Source organism: Euleptes europaea, chromosome 12 (assembly GCF_029931775.1).
Source record: "Euleptes europaea isolate rEulEur1 chromosome 12, rEulEur1.hap1, whole genome shotgun sequence".
NCBI classification, from domain to species: domain Eukaryota; kingdom Metazoa; phylum Chordata; class Lepidosauria; order Squamata; family Sphaerodactylidae; genus Euleptes; species Euleptes europaea.
In genome coordinates this window covers 41,386,365-41,402,349 of record NC_079323.1, presented here as the reverse complement: position 1 = coordinate 41,402,349, position 15,985 = coordinate 41,386,365, and the positions used below count along the sequence as shown (strand labels likewise).

Sequence of the window (15,985 nt, the reverse complement as noted above, 5' to 3'; positions counted from 1 at the left end):
CTGAAAAGTAGAATAAAAATGTAATAAAACACACATTTTGTGATTAAAATTGGATCCAATGTTGAAAATATGTATCTATATGTATCTGTACACCTTCTATGTTTGATTATTTCCATGCCAAACACAAGTTTATTACATTTCTTTATACAACAAAACTGTCACAGTAAACAATAATGGATACTCTCAATTCTGGAAGTTGGTCAAGTGTTGCAGTAAGTGACATCTGTATCTACATGTTTTATATATTAAACGGTCTAGAAGATGTGAAAGCACGCCCTAGATCCGTACAATGAAGACACAAGCATCTTGATAAAGAGATCCACACACACACTGGTGTCTTGCACACAGAAACTGTTTAATTTATTCCACTGGAGGAAGGTCAGGTCTGTAGGGGAATGCACACCAACTTGCTCCAGTGGAATAAGGACAATGGGAGTTCTGGAACACACTGGACCATATGGGTGCTCTGGGAGTACATTGGATAAATTATGACTAGTTAGATAAACACCAATCTTTTCTTAAGCTTCTTAACTTTCAGAAAGAAGTAATATTTTACCTTAAGGGACGCTACATGAAAACTCTTTAGGGTTCGTTCACACATATCATTTTGGGAATGTTGCTCAACAGCAATTTAACCTATAATATGTTCACTGTGGAAAGATGTTTATAATTGCAGTAACAGCACTTAGTACCTATACAGTGATTGCTGAGTGTTCAAAGCAAATATCTCAGAAATAAAACAGGTTGCTTGTTTATGACCATGCATGAATTATGTACCAGGTATGAATTGTATGCCATGTATGTTCCCATTCATGGCAGCCTATTTATTTAAATTTAGCAAAATGTCTGTTTAGCGGTACTATCAAAAACCTGTATCTGTATCTAGTTGTATCTGAAGAAGTGAACTGTGGCTCACGAAAGCTCATACCCTACCAGAAAATATCTTTGTTAGTCTTTAAGGTGCTACTGGCCCTTTTCTACTACTGCAGATAGACTAACACCGCTACCCACTGTGAATTATCAAAAACCTAGTCTTCCTTTCAGACAAAAAAGTAGGGCAAAGACCTATTCTGAAAAATATTTTTTCTGCAGTCAGTCTGGTCTAAACCTCACATATTTTTCTAGAATGTAGATATTTTAAGCAATAAAATCATATCAATCCATAAGAAAATAAAAACTTCAGGTGTCTTATAGTCTTATTGGCCTCCCCATCTCTTAGTTGTATAGCTGTCTCATTCTGCAGTGATTGTACGATTGTTAAAGCTTTGCCATGAAGATGCCACAGATACAGCTTTTGTTTGGTGAATGATCCACTGACTGAACACATGTATGACATAGTCATGCATCACCACATACCTAGTGGCCATCAGGAATTAAAATATGGAGGACCAGATCTACATTGTATTTGCTTGCTTACTTACTTATTGCTTGTTGTGTTACCATTCGAGACATAATGCGTGTACTCCTGACCAAAGTCACTTTGTTATGTGATTTCTATAAATGTTGGTTAGGTAAACACCCTGTCATGGCCATTGTTTCATGGTTTCACATTCTGTCTGAACCAAGCCATTATAAAAATATTTGAAGCAAGATAAGAGACTAGCATACTATAAAAAGGCCACTGTGGAACAACTACAAAATTATAAAATTGTTAATTCCCTTTCTTGGGAAACATCCCAAGAAGTTTGAAAATATCCAAAATAAATAACTGTAAAAATCAGAAACCAGCAAGGACTTGTTCAGAATAAATCATAGTGTGATATAGAGGCTCACAGAGTACAGCCTTACACTGAAGAATCTGATGAATTATTATCCTCATCAGACTTCCTCATCAGACTTTACTTATATGAAGCATCTAAAATTATTATGTGCTATTGCATAATTTTCAAAAGTCTGCTCCTTAGTAGCAGAATTGTAACTGAAATATATATAGTAAATATAGTAAATTATCTTTTCCTCCCATAAACCTCTTAGCCCCAATCTACTTCAAATATAATTTGTATGATGATTTTTCAGATCAAAATTTTCAGAATTTTCTATATAAAGAGATGCAACGGTGAGGGGAAGAATTTTTTTTGCTCAAATAGTAGCATTGCCTGGGTTTACTTTGCATGCTGGTAATGCTTGTCCTACCTGTACATTCATTAAAAAATAAGCCCATAGACATGTTAATTTTCTATTGTTTTCTTTTTCCTTAAAACCTGCTCTGAACTTCCCACTATTTGGGGAATGTGGAGTAGGAAAAATCACTAGCCGTATCTCTTTCACTTCCTTGACAGGGTAATTGGTTTGATGGATAAGGGGAATACAGCGCATATAATGTGACTTTGGCAAGGCCTTTGACAATTCCAGATGGCATTATCAAAAGTAATTGAAGTGTAGGTTGGCAGATGCTATGCAAGCTAACATATTCCAGAGGGGTAGTCATGTCAGTCTGCTCCAGTCAAAAACAATGGAAAGAATCTTGGGGCACCTTAAAAACTAACATTTATCGTGGCACGAGCTGTTGTGGACTACAGGCCACTTCTTCAGATGCATGAAGTTTTATGCCTACTTGACAGATAGCTGTTCTATTCTTGAAAAGACACATATATGCATGTCTGTCTTCTACTTGGATCCAAATGAACTCTGGGGAAGCCAAGTATAACCTGTCTTTCACCATCTCTTACTCCTGTTCTCATTGCTTTTTTGTAACAATAACAAAAGAGTGTCAGTATCCATGTATAATGTTGCACGAATTTCTACCAATTCCCTTTTCAGGACTTAGGAGAAACCCCACCCCCCAAGGTGCTGGTATTCAGTACCAGTGCGTATAGGGTTGCTAACTTCAAGGTAATAGCTGGAGATCTCCTGCTATTACAACTGATCTCCAGCTGAAAGAGATCAGTTCACCTGGAGAAAATGGCTGCTTTGGAAATTGGGAAGAAGAAGAAGAAGAAGAAGAGTTGGTTTTTATAGGCTGACTTTCTCTACCACTTAAGGGAGAATCAAACAGGCTTACAATCACCTTCCCTTCCCCTCCCCACAACAGACACCCTGTGAGGTAGGTGGGGCTGAGAGAGTGTGACTAGCCCAAGGACACCCGGCTGGCTTCATATGGAGGAGTGGGGAAACAAATCCAGTGCACCTTATTAGCCTCCACTGCTCCTGAGGAGGAGAGGGGAATCAAACCCGGTTCTCCAGATCAGAGTCAATTGCTCCAAACCACCCCTCTTAACTACTACACCATCCTGGCTCTCTATGGCAATGAAGTCCCTCCCCTCCCCAAACCCCACCCTCCTCAGGCTCCAACCCAAAAATCTCCAGTTTATTTCCCAACCCGGAGCTGGCAACCCTAAGTGCATACCACGTCAAAAAAGCCCTGCCTGTTCTAAAGCAGCTACAGGTTTAGGTTCAAATATTCAGTTAATGCACACACTTCTAAGGGATCTTCCTTTTAAGATCACTTTCCTAAACCACTGTAGTAAGTGTAAATACTTTATTTCTAGTCAACACTATGGTTTTAAGCATATATATCCTTCCAAAAGCTTCTACCAGATTTGATAAAAATCAGCTGGAAAGCATTAAATAACATCTGCTTTTTCTAATGATTTCCCCTCTTACACGTAGTACAATGATGTCCTATTTCTATTTTCAGATGATCTTTCTAAAGCTCTGATAATGAAAGATTGAAAGGCACATGTATCACAAAGTCCACTTAGTAAAATTAACATGCATATTTTGTTTCCTTGGCAAGGTAACATTTGGACTGCTTAAAACCAAAGGTAAATAGCTTGCATAAATGAATGGTACCAAAAACTGTTAATTACAAAATGCGTTATCCGACTTTGTGCACTCCAACATTGCAATTGAGGTTATCAGCAGAAATGTGTACTTTCATTCTGCCAGAAAATACTATTATTCTCATATGAAATGCCTCAACCTTGATTTCTATAACGGAATTACAATGTCTATAAAGCTTGACAGCAAGTATAACATTATCTCTTATATAGCAATAAATGGGGTCTAAGGTCATTCACAGTCTTGTGCAAAGGGATAAAAATGCTATTTCAGTGCAGTGCAGAAAAACTATTTATTTCATTTGTTATTTTGAAAAGTCTGTAAGGAAAACAACACTCCCCTCCCTTCTGCAGCCTTCTGCAGCCCATGAAAACCTGACCCTAAGGGTTAGGGGGTCATCAGGAACAGAGTGAAATGCAGTCAAGGGGCTGCAGCTCAAAAGGAAATCAACGAAAAACACCACCCCCGTCCCTCTGGTATGAGCTCTTCCACAGATGGAACAAAAGCAAGGGGAAAGGAATTTCTGCTGACTCCCCTTTTTTATCATAGCCCTCTTGAGTGGCATTTCACTCTGAACCTTCAGGTTCTCAACTACCAAGAGCCACTTCATGGGACCATAAAAGGTACAGGCAGAAGGGAAAGAAAGATGTTCTGTGATCTCATGGGGTTGGCTCATGTGATCATTTTCTCTAACAGAAGTAACTTCCTTTAGTAGAACGGAACTCTTCTCTCTCTCTCCCCCTGGTGCAGCACAATGATCTCCCTCAAATGTTCTCCTGAGGAACAAAGCACCATTAGGATCATTATGAAGAATAAAAATTGTTTCACAGCTGGCCCAATTGAAGTGTGTGGGGAAAATGGTGGCCATGGTGGCTGAGGTAAGAAAAATTATGCTGACATGGGCAGGATAAGCAAAAATGGACACCTTCCTGTCTACTTAGCAACCAAAGATGTTTTGTCATTAATCTTTCCAAAAAGATAGTACCAAACCAGGGAGGGGAAAGATTGAAGCAAAGGAAAAACACATAAGGGTGAACAGAGGATGTTATGTGGTTGCTTCCAAAAACAGCACTGCTGTTTGGATAAAGGGAATCCTTATCAAATCTGCCGATCACAAAACTGGAAGGGACAACAAACACTTTAGATTACAGCAATAAATTTCAGAATGACCATGATAGATTGGGAACCTAGGATGAATAGGGTTGCCAACTGCCAGGTAGCAGCAGGAGATCTCTAGCTAATTCAACTGATCTCCAGCCGATAGAGATCAGTTCACCTGGAGGAAAATGGCCGCTTGGGCCATTGAACTCTATGGCACTGAAGTCCCTCCCCTCCCCAAACCCCGCCCTCCTCAGGCTCCGCCCTCAAATCTCCTGCTGGTTGCGAAGAGGGACCTGGCAACCCTAAGGATGAAGCTAAGAAAAGGAAGTTGAACAGAGACAAATGTAAAGGCCTGGTTTTAGAGAAAAAATTAAATTCATAGGTATAGGGTGTAGGATATGTGGCTTAACAGTAGAACATGTGAAAAGGATCTTAAGGTTGCTGTTGATCACAAGCTGAACATGAATTGCTAGTGTGATGTGACTACAAAAAATCAATGTGATTTTGGATTGTATTAGTATAAGCATAATATTGAAGTAATGAGAAGTAATACCTCCTATCTATTCTGCAACAGGCAGATCTGATTTGGAATATTGTGTTCAGTTCTGGCACTACACTTGAAAAAGATGCAGGCAATTTGACTTCCGGTAGAGCGTTTGGTCCGAGCGCCATTGTCTCTTGGGAGCTCCCGAGAGACACAAGAGTCGTTTAAATTTGGGGTGCAAAAAAGCACTCCAACCCAGTTCTAAATGGTGGATCGGGAAGCAGGAATTCACCTGCAGCCGTCAAGAGTGGTTTGACTCCCATATTCTCTGAGAGAGCTTTCATTAAGCCTCTCGGAGATTTGGATGTTGTCCCGCCGGCACCAAGGGGGCTACCAATGCCATGAATGACTCTTTGGATTTAGGCTTTGACCTCCTCTATCCATTAACATCAAAGAATCTAGGAAAAGAACAAGATGCCTCACCTTTGGAAGTCAGAGTGAGTAAAAAGACACTTTTTGCTTTTACCTTGATTGAGAAGATTTGAACAATAAAAATACCTACAAAAACCGCGTCTCCCAGCCCAACGTAACGAGACTCTTTAAATAAATAAACGTCATTAAACGAACCGACAAAGACCTAATCAATTAGATCAGTGAGTAGATGCAATAAATGGGACTTTTGAATGACTTTACAACTACCAATTAAATGCTTTGAGGGGAGTGAGTGAGATGAAAACTCCCCCCCCTCCACTTCTGGTTCTTTCCGGTTCAATCAGTCCTCCAGCCACGTCACTTCTTAGGACCGGAAGATAGTAAGAAGGGCTTTGTTACCATCGAAAAGACAGGACAGATCATAAGACTGGAAGTGAGTTTCCCCGGTGTAACCATCAAATTGCTCCTACCACTTAACCACCGAGTGGAGATGACACAGGGTCTATGATACTGCAGTTTCCTGTCTACAACCCTTTTTCTGACTGTGCCGCTCTGAAGCGTAATTGAGGATATTTTGAAAATTACAAAGCCCGTTTTCATATAAGAATCCAAGCAGATATGTCAAACAAGAGGATGGAAGATATGTTACTAAAACAAATGGACAGGTTTGCAATGCAACAAGATTTAGTCTTTAAAAAACAACAAGCGTTCTCACAACAAATGATTCAACTAGCTGGAATGATGAATAACTTATATCAATCAATCAACGGAAAACTGGACACAATTATTGAGGAGATTTATGATATGAAGACCCAAGACATGACAATGACTATGCCGATGGAAATAAAAGATCCTACTATGGAGATAATGACTGAATGCTACATGGAAGTGGAGATAAAAACCGAAAATCATGACAATGAATCAGAATAATTTAACTCCCAAGAGATGGCTCCAAATGATCAGCTGGCAACCAGAGAAATCAACATGAGAGAATTCAATACCTCTACACTCTACTTGTCTGAGTTGCTGTTGGCAGGAGGAATATTATTATCCCAAGAAAACATCTCCTGGCAGCCAGCGATGGAGAGAGACATGATGAAGGATTTTATCAAGATGCTGCAGGAAAATTTAATAAGATGCCAATGGATACAATCATCGGGATCCTCTTTCATATTTTCAGAGGTCAAAATTGCAGCTACTACACTGGAAAATGGAAAAAAAATTGGGAAATGAAGAAGGACTGGCAGATCTCCTCCCAAAACAAGAAAATGGCTAAGATGATGCTTAATTTAGGGGTGTAAGGGAGGCATGGTGGATTTACTCTGATGAATTTGTAAACGGGAAAATTTGTTTATATATTGATCTAATCCCTTTACTACAGAATAATAGAATGCTATATAGAGACAATGATGATATTATAACCATGTAGGACTTGAAACTGCTTATAGAAGTAGTATAGTTAGTTTAAAGCAAGTTTGTAAGAAAGAAAATCAGGATTAGAAATTAATTTGAAAAGCAAAAGTGTTAACCAGTAAAATTAGTGACTGAAGGAGATGAGGGGAAGTCATATATAGTGGATAATATTGTATAGTATAGATAACATATTCTCAGTAATAGTAATGAGTTTTCTTTTTATAAGTAGTTACAAATGAGTATATTGTTGAGATATGTTTATTTCTGTTATATTGTGAAAAATAATAAAAAAATGTTTTTTTAAAAAAAGAAAAAAATGCAGGCAATTTGAAACTGGTTTAGAGTAGGGCAATGAAGCTTGTTAAGGATCTAGAAACAAGTCCTACAAGGAAGCACTGAAGAAACAAATGGTGCGATCCTAAACAGAGTTAAATCCTTCTAAGTCCATTGAAGTCAATTAGAATGGTAGGAAAAAAAAGGAGCATAGAATGCTATAGTTTTCCTTAGGATTGCATCGTAGATACACTTAGCCTGGGGAAAAGGGGGGCATAAACTGCTGTTCAAATTCTTGAAGGGCTGCCATATAGAGCAGAGCAAACATTAATTCTCTGGGGCTCCTAATGGGTCAACTAGATCAAACAGGGTTATGTTACAGGAAGACAAATGTCAGTTAAACATTAGGAGAAACTTGCTAACAATGTAGCCAACCATAGAGGCATCTGGGAGCTCTCTTGCTGGATGTCTTCAAGCAGAGTTTGGACAACCATCTGCTGAAATGCTCTGGCTAGGGTTTCTTGCACAGACCAGAGGGTTGGACTAGATGGACTGTAAGGTACCTTCAAACTTTAGAACACTACAGACTTTATGCTTTTCTGGGCCAGCTGAAGGAGGACAAAGTTAATTGTTACTTTCAGATCCTGAACAATAGCTGCAATGGTTTCACCTTTTGATTTTCCTATTCCGATGAAGAACCAGCATGGTGCAGTGGTTAAGAGAGGCGGACTCTAATCTGGAGAATTGGTTTCGATTCCCCATTCCTCCACACGAAGCCTGTTGGATAGGGTTGCCGGGTTGCTTAGATTGGCGGGCAATCCAGTGCCTGGCTTGGAAGTGGGGATTGTGTGCACGTGCAGCAGCACCGATGCATTTCTTCCCGTTTACACCTGGAAGCGCCTCATTGCAACAGGCCTTTTACCAGTTTGAGTGGTAAAAGGCCCATTGTGATGCGGCGCTTCTGGGTGTAAACTGGAAGAGACGTGATCATGTTGGTGTGGCTGCGCGCACATGATCCCTGCCTCAGCTCTGCCCCAAAAATATCCCACTGGAGCCAAGAGGGGACATGCAGATGAAGGACAAGAGTGACCAAATATGCTTTTCCACTACACTGTTTTGTGCATGCATTGGAAACTGCAACATCCAACAAAATGGGCAATCAGGGCAGCAATTTTCAGAATGGTTGTTGGCCTTGACTTTTCTTTTCTTTTTTTTTGGCATTCTCTCCCTCCCAACCCTGGGGCAGAGCATTTAATGACCATCATGGCTAGAGTGCTGGACTAGAATCTGGGAGTCCCAGGTTGGAATGCTTACTTGCCATAAAACTACTGGGTGCCCAGAATCAGTTATTCTATGTCAGCCTAATCTGCCTCAGAAGACTGTTCTGAGGTTAAAATGAAGGAGAAATGCTGCCTTAATCACCTTGGAAGAAGGGGAGAATAAAAATGTAATACATAAATATTGTTTAGAAATAAACGACTACAAACCATTTAGACTCATCATTGCGAATTAAAGTTTTACAACAACTGTATTTTCAGTTTGTGTGACTTAAACCCATCCTCTGCTTGCAGCTATTTATATTTCTTCATCTTTTAAATCCTTTACCATCAATGTAATTTTAATTATATTCCCATGAACAATCCACAGCAAGATAAAAAAGACACAACTTAAGAATGCTTCATTACCCCTTGTCAGCCCTCAAATCGTGTGGTAACTATCAGAAACGAATGCATCCCTAAATTCTCAGAATTGCTGAAATATTATTTGCTTTTGTTTTTTAAATTATGTCCTGTACTCCTTATGATGCCTTACGTTTTAATGAGCTCAATGGCACCTGAAGTATTGTCACCAGCAAAGCAGCTCCCATTTCACCGTATTAAAAATGGCCTGCAAGGCCCTGTGCTCATATGAGGAGACTTATTACTTAATAAATCTTGCGCCATGCACTCAGGCAGCAAGTAAATCACCAAATCTTGATCCACCACTTACATTCTGCAGAACATAAAACAAGGATTGCCTAGGAGCACTGCAAGGATAAATGTACAGAGATCTTTGAACATCGTGTGCGTACAGTCTACTACTGTGTGTGAAAGTCAGTGAATGGAGGGGGAGTAATCTCAAGCTGTCATTACAACAGGAATAGAACAGGTGTGTCTGACTCCTTCTAAAGCCAGATGTTGGGTAACGTTAGCAAAAAAAAAAAGAGTAGCTGCTTGTCAGATTCTCCTGCTGCCGGGTCTAAGTCCGGGGCTGTCTCACCCTCCATCTCCAGGGTCACCTTTAATTGGGCCAATGCTGCAGGACAGAACCTCAGAATAGAACAAGAGGAGCGGGTTCCTCTTCACCCAATTTTCCCACTATGCTCACCCCTTTACCAATCCACTGTTGCCTTGGAATTGGACTAATACTCCCTCCCCCAGCTGTTCCTGGGCACGCCCTTTAAATACTGCCCCAAGGGAGGGCAACCCCTGGGCTCAGCCAGTCCTTTCTCTCCAATCCAGCCCTGGGGAGTGACAAACCCCTGGGCCAATGGATGCTTGCCTTGGAGTGGTGAGCTTACTGGCCCTTCCCCCTGGACTTCTTTAAATAGCTGGCTGCCCACGTAACCTCCTCTAAGAAGGTCAGAGCTGCTGAGCCTACTGCTGAGAGGTGGCTGGGCTCCTTCAAGCTGGCAAACTCCTGAGTAGACTCCACGAAGACAAGGCCTCACTGCAACCTGCCAGGCTCCTTCCCCAGCTTAGGGCTTGCTGGCACAACGGGCCTTTGGTGGAGCTTACAGTCTCCTGGAGTTAGGGTTGCCAGGTCCCTCTTCACCACTGGTGGGAGATTTTTGGGGAAGAGCCTGATGAGGGTGGGGTTTGGGGAGGGGAGGGACTTCAATGCCATAGAGTCCAATTGCCAAAGTGGCCATTTTTCTCCAGGTGAACTCAATCGGCTGGAGATCAGTTACACCAACCCAACTGGATGGCTAATGTGCTATGACGTCCTACAACGTGGGGAAAGGGCCAAGCAGACATCTCTCAAACCTCATTTTCAGACTGGGAGCACAGCGATGCCAAAAGGCCAGGGAAAGAAGTAGCCTTGATCAGACTCAGAGTCTGACAACACAATAAAAAGCTAATGATAATTTTAATAGAGTGAGCTTATCAGATACCCTAGAGGGTTCATTGTAAGAGAGGAAGGCAAATATTACAGAAGACTTAAAGGGATTTTTAAGATAAAGCCTGACACATCAAATGAAACAATTTAGTTTCCTTCTTGAGAACCCAACTAAACATGTCAGCCAACTTGTGACTCCCCCCCCCCACGAGTTTGCTGGCACCATTTTACAGTGATTTAAAAAAGCTGTGAGGCCCCAATCCGGCATGGGCCCATGGCGTGAAGCTCTTCCCCTCCACCTCATACCTGCTCAAGTGCCAAAGCAGCTGTGGAGTGTAAATACTTTTCCTCATGCCTGTTTGGCGCTTGAAAAGGCACAGGATGGGAGGAAAGAGCTCCATGCCATGGTCCTGTGCCAGATTGGGGCCTTATAGCATTTACCAATTTCCTGTTCTCCTGTCCCACAGTATCCTGCTGTAGCATCCCTCCTTATATCCTTTAATCTCAATGAGCCCTGTGTAACTTACCACCAGAGTCCCTATCCAATCACTTCTGCAGCCCAGCAACTTTCCCTACCTCCCATCCTTGGCAACCTCCTTAGCCCCCTGGATTTAGTTCCAGATATTTCTAGCCCCCATTAGCTCTCTGCCTGTCTGTCTCTCTCTCATATCTCAGCAGCTCCTTTACTATTCTTTACTATGTGTTTATTTCTTTTGAACTCCTTGGGAAGAAATGCACCTAAAATATAGGGTTGCCAGCTCCAGGTTGGGAAATATCTGGAGATTTTGGGGGTGGAGTCTGAGGAGGGCGAGGTTTGGGGTGGGGAGGGAATTCAATGCCATAGAGTCCAATTGCCATTTCCAAGTGGCCATTTCCCCCCGGGGAATTGATTTCTGTCTTCTGAAGAACAGTTGTAATAGCGGGAGATCTCCAGTCACCACTTGGTGGTTGGCAACTCTACTAAAATAGCATGGTAGAGTAAGGCCCAACTCATTTGGAAAAGATTCACACAAGCATAAAATAATTAGTAAATTGCTTGCTACAGATCATTCATCCTACCCTGATCTTGGCTGACAGCTGAGAAAGATGCCACCTGCTTCTTGAATCTCTTGATCCTGAAACTTCATGGAAGTCAGATGGATCCCAGGGATCATCACCATAGCCATTCTATTTTAAGCAGTATTTTGGATATTTCAAGGATCCCTTAAGGATTAAGGATACCTTTTTGACACTTGTTTAATTTTCTTGCTATCAAACAGGGAACTCTTACATTAATGTAACAGCGTTAGATATGACATGTTGACAACATCCAAGCAGTAATAATGTTTGGTTCTGTTGTTTGCCTTTGCATCTCACTTAATTTCTAAAACCTGGCAAAACCTTTGAAACATACCGCAGAATTGCTGTGCCACGTAACAGTTATTAATCTAAAAAGGAGAAGCAATGAGAGTGTAAATACTTGTGCTGTTACGCATATTGGAAGTCTTACAAGGGATCATATAGTAGGGAAAATGCAGGAAACCATACACATTTAAAGTCAAGTGAGGGCATGTAATACACCTCAAAACAAAAGTCAGTCACTAGCTTTTCTCTTTGTGGCTTCCTGCATTGTTTGTTCAGTAATTATAAGGTGCAGCGGTGCTTTTAGACTGGACATGGCGATTATACCTATTTAATCGGTCTGCACAGTGCCTGTTTCTCACTATGTGCGCAAGCTTCTGACGTGTACGGAGTTTGTACTTTATCCTGGAGCCTGGCCAGCCAAATCACTTCTGCTTGTCATGCACCAATTTAAGCCCAGTCTTACAGTGGTCTAGGACATCATAAATTGGATAGTATTAATTGACTTTGAAACTCTGAAAATGTTAAGAGTAGTTAGTTACATGGCGATAGAAGTATACCAAATACGTCTGGTAATTCGAAAATACGAATTCAGTGTTGCATGGAAATTAGTGTTTCAAAAATGCTTGACAATGGCTGTTATCTATGAATAGATGAATGCATGAAAACCGTTTTAGTCGTATGTGAGATCCATATACACTGAGGCTCCCACTAGAATGTACACTGGTGAACTGTTACCAGGTTCTCCCACCACTTTCAGAGCAACTACCTTGAGAAGAGGGATGACCTGCATCTGGTCTGGGAAAGAGAGCATTTAATTCCTTCTCCAAGCACCATAACCCCAGTGTAGTTCTAAGTAGAAGTCCATTTCTTGTCAATGGACTAAAAAGGCATTAATTGTGTTTAGGACTGCAGAGGAAGTAGAGTTGCCAGGTCCCTTTTTTGCCACCGGCGGGAGTTTTTTTGGGCAGAGCCTGAGGAGGGCTGGGTTTGGGGAGGGAAGGGACTTCAATGCCATAGAATCCAATTGCCAAAGTGGCCACTTTCTCCAGGTGAACTGATCTCTATCAACTGGAGATCACTTGTAATAGCAGGGGATCTCCAGCTAGTACCTGGAGCTTAGCAACCTCTTCTGGTTTCACTTTGTAATAGCATCCCTCTTCTTGCACACACACACACACAGAGCATTTCATGGATCTGACCAAGTTGTCTCTGTATCATGAATTCCATAGTAAATGTCTTTCAGGTTCCACAAGACTCTGGTTGCATTCAGATTGTATGAGAAACAGAGTTTGTCTTTGGTAGTCACAAATATAGCCTGCTAATCACACCTGTATAGGGTTGCCAGGTCCCTCTTCTCCACCCGCAGGAGATTTTGGGGGCGGAGCCTGAAGAGGGTGGGGTTTGGAGAGGGGAGGGGCTTCAATGCCATAGAGTCCAATTGCCAAAGCGGCCATTTTCTCCAGGTGAACTGATCTCTATTGGCTGGAGATCAGTTGTAATAGCAGGAGACCTCCAGCTGTTACCTGGAGATCTCCTGCTATTGGCAACCCTACACCTATTGTTTAAAATAAACATTACTCAGTCAGATACCTGTTCTGGGACAACACAGCAAACTAGAGCCTGATTCAAATTTTACAAACTTGGGTGTCTCCAATTGCAGAGGAAGGAGCCAAGGAAAATGACCATAGGGTGGTTACCTCCAGCTTGGGATATGTCTGGAAGTTTGGGGGCATTGCCTCAGAAAGCAGAGTTTGGGGAGGGAAGGAACACAGTGGAGTTACAATACCACAGATACCTCTCTTCAAAGCTGTCATTTCCTCCAAAAGAACTGATCTCTGTAGTTGGAGATCAGCTGTAATTCCTGAAGAACTCCAGGCCCTATTTTGATATTGGTAACCACGGAGGAACACTAGGGTTGCCAGCTCTGGGTTGGGAAATACCTGGAGATTTTGGGGGCAGAGCCTGAGGAGGGTGGGCTTTGGAAAGGGGAGGAACTTCAATGCCATAGAGTCCAATTGCCAAAGCGGCCATTTTCTCCAGGTGAACTGATCTCTATCAGCTGGAGATCAGTTGTATTAGCAGGAGATGTCCAACCACCACCTGGAGGTTAGGAATCAACTCTAAGTTAGCCTGTTGTAACGTAGGTAGTAAGCAAAAAACAACAGAAAGGCAGCAGCACAAGTAAATGCAAAGAGTGAACGTGGTTGACAAAATCCGAAAAGTCAGAAATATGTTGACTGTAAAGTACAAAGTGCAAAGTGTAACAGTACACAGAATTATATATAGTAGTACAGATAGTCCAAGTCAAGTAGTCATATTGTAGCTTCACACTGGCTTTGGTCTACAATATGACTACTTGACTTGGACTATCTGAACTACTATATATATTTTTGTGTACTGTTGCACTTTGTACTTTACAGTCAGCATATTTCTGACTTTTTGGATTTTGTCAACAACGTTCACTCTTTGCATTTACTTGTGCTACTGCCTTTCTGTTGTTTTTTGCTTACCACCTGGAGTATGGCAACCCTACGGCTCACAGAAGCATGGGAAACTGCAGACTATGTATGTTGTGGGGTCTCAGTGCAGCCCTTTTGTTGTAGATAGATGGAGTGGTGGTTTCAAGGGGTAAGTATATGTCAGCAGGAAGGAGGCAAAAGGCCAAGCAATACAAGTGATGGTTATACAGCATGAAAGCATGATGCAGTTGGAAGAATGAGGGAATCTAGTCTAAGTGTCTGTGGCTACAAGTTTTTATTGATTTTTCACTGCCACCAGGATCATCTTATTTTTATTGTGATTAATAGGAGGCTGTGGTTGATTTATGGTTGCTGCTGCAAGGGAAGCCCACTGCTTAAACCCTAGTTCAGCATTCTTTGATCTGAGATTTATATTCAAAATACAATACAAATCCAATTACATTAACTGCCATTACAAGACTGTGCCATTATTAATAACTGCAAATTTTTATAGACGTGACATCAACATTTTCCATAACAGCTGGCGTGAAAACACACATATGCATAATGAAATTTTAAAAATTGTAGCACAGCGAGAATGAAAATGATATAAGTAAAAGTGAAAATAAAATCTTTGGGTTGACAGAACAGTCTATTCCCTTTGATGTCAGCACAACAGCAGATGTATTTTTATATAGTGTTAAGGGTCTGACAATTGCCTGCAGTGAAGGGGACTTCAAGTCATTTACACCATGCATAGCCAGGTGGCATTCTAGCAGCACTGACTCAAGCACACTTTCTGATCTCTAATCATTTTCTGTGGACTCCTGTGGCCTCTCACGCGAGCCGTGCTATCCTTTTCCAACTATATCAGCGTGCGTTCTTCAATCAACAAATTGCACCTTGGCACAAGCAGAAGGTTTGGAATGGACTTCTGCCACCCTCGCTGTCCCAGGCTAAATGGTTATGAACATATGAGGAAAGTGTGCTGTTCATTTTAAGGGTCTTTTGATGGCACCGTTCATTGTAGTAAAAGTGCCATTGATGGAAAGGGAGATACAGATTGGCTAGGCAGTGCAACAGATGTAGAAGGTCATTCGACAAGGACTACTCATTACTTCAAATTACTACCCTCAAGGAGAAACTCTGGTGCATGCCAGGATGGAGCTCTTTCGCTGACATCTCATCTTTCAGTTTCAACCCAGAGGCCAACTTCGTCATCTTGCTGTTAACATAGCCCAATTAAAACGGGTTGCCTACATTTACAAGAAATCTACGGCCATTTTAAATAGCATTTAGTTAGCTGAATTATACTAGCACTAGGTGAGATCATATTAATAGTACAGTTGGCCACCAAAAGGTTTCTATAGTATTTTTGCATGGATCCAGATCAACTTTGGTGTCTATCTGCTAAAAAACAATAAAGTTTAAATATATTTTAAGCATATAAATTGTTAAGCTTACATGCTTAACCAGAGAAATTCTTTTTAAGCTTTCATGTCTTCCATTTGATTAACATCTGATTTTCACAGGTAAAAACAAAACAAAACAAAATGCTTTATACCCTTTACATCCTTTGTAGAATAAAGATACAATTCAG

General features: G+C 41.3%; 1 protein-coding gene across 1 annotated transcript in view; it reads right to left on the bottom strand.

Annotated features, from left to right (window-relative positions):
* Positions 1–15,985, bottom strand: part of EPHA6 (EPH receptor A6) — a 492,623-nt gene that overhangs the window by 145,202 nt on the left and 331,436 nt on the right. The gene's annotated exons all lie outside the window — the stretch shown is intronic.